Raw genomic sequence first — 852 nt, 5'->3', positions numbered from 1 at the left:
GTTTCTATTCTTCCCTCTATTCTCAGTCCACTGGTGTTCCTCAAGGTAGTATCCTCGGGCCCATCCTCTACACCCTCTATTCAGCTGACATTCCAACCAATCCGAACACCACTCTCACCACTTATGCAGATGACACATGTGTGCTCGCTGTTAATAATAACCTTTTGTTAGCATCCCAAACACTCCAATACTATATCACTCCCCTCGAAGAATGGTGTCGTAATTGGAGGATTAAAAGAAATCCAAACAAATTCCATCAAATCACCTTTACCCTTCATCATAAACAGTCTGGTTTAATAATGTTGATCTTACCCCTGTTGAACAGATCCGCTACCTTGGACTACATCTGGACAAACGACTAACCCGGAATCCTCACACAAGACTGAAAAGACAGGAAACTGCAGGTCAATTTCGACTTTTACAGCACTTACTGGGCAAACGGTCTAAACTTCCAATTCATTACAAAAGATTGATCTACATGACTGTAATAAGACCAATCTGGACATACGGAGTTGAGCTTTCGGGCTCCACTAAACCTTCGAATTCCTCTCGTACCCAATCATTGCAATCCAAAATCCTTCGTAAAATCCTCAATGTTCCTTATTTTGTCATAAATAAAATCATACATAAAGGCCTTAATGTTCAACATGTAACCGATCTAGCCCGAACCAGATATCACTCCTTCCATTATAAACTCCCTAGCCATCCAAACCCACTAGTTTCTAACCTTACTTCCTCTTCCATTCCTGACAATCCTCTGAGGCACCTGAAAAGAAGATGGCCACGAGACCTGCTAATGTAAAACGTCATTAGAGTGCTGCCAATGGGTAGTTTCTCTACATGCCTGTAACA

The sequence above is a fragment of the Halyomorpha halys genome, unplaced genomic scaffold (genome assembly GCF_000696795.3).
Source record: "Halyomorpha halys isolate HHAL.00 unplaced genomic scaffold, Hhal_1.1 Scaffold901.1, whole genome shotgun sequence".
Lineage (NCBI taxonomy): Eukaryota > Metazoa > Arthropoda > Insecta > Hemiptera > Pentatomidae > Halyomorpha > Halyomorpha halys.
Note: the sequence above shows the minus strand (reverse complement) of the source record.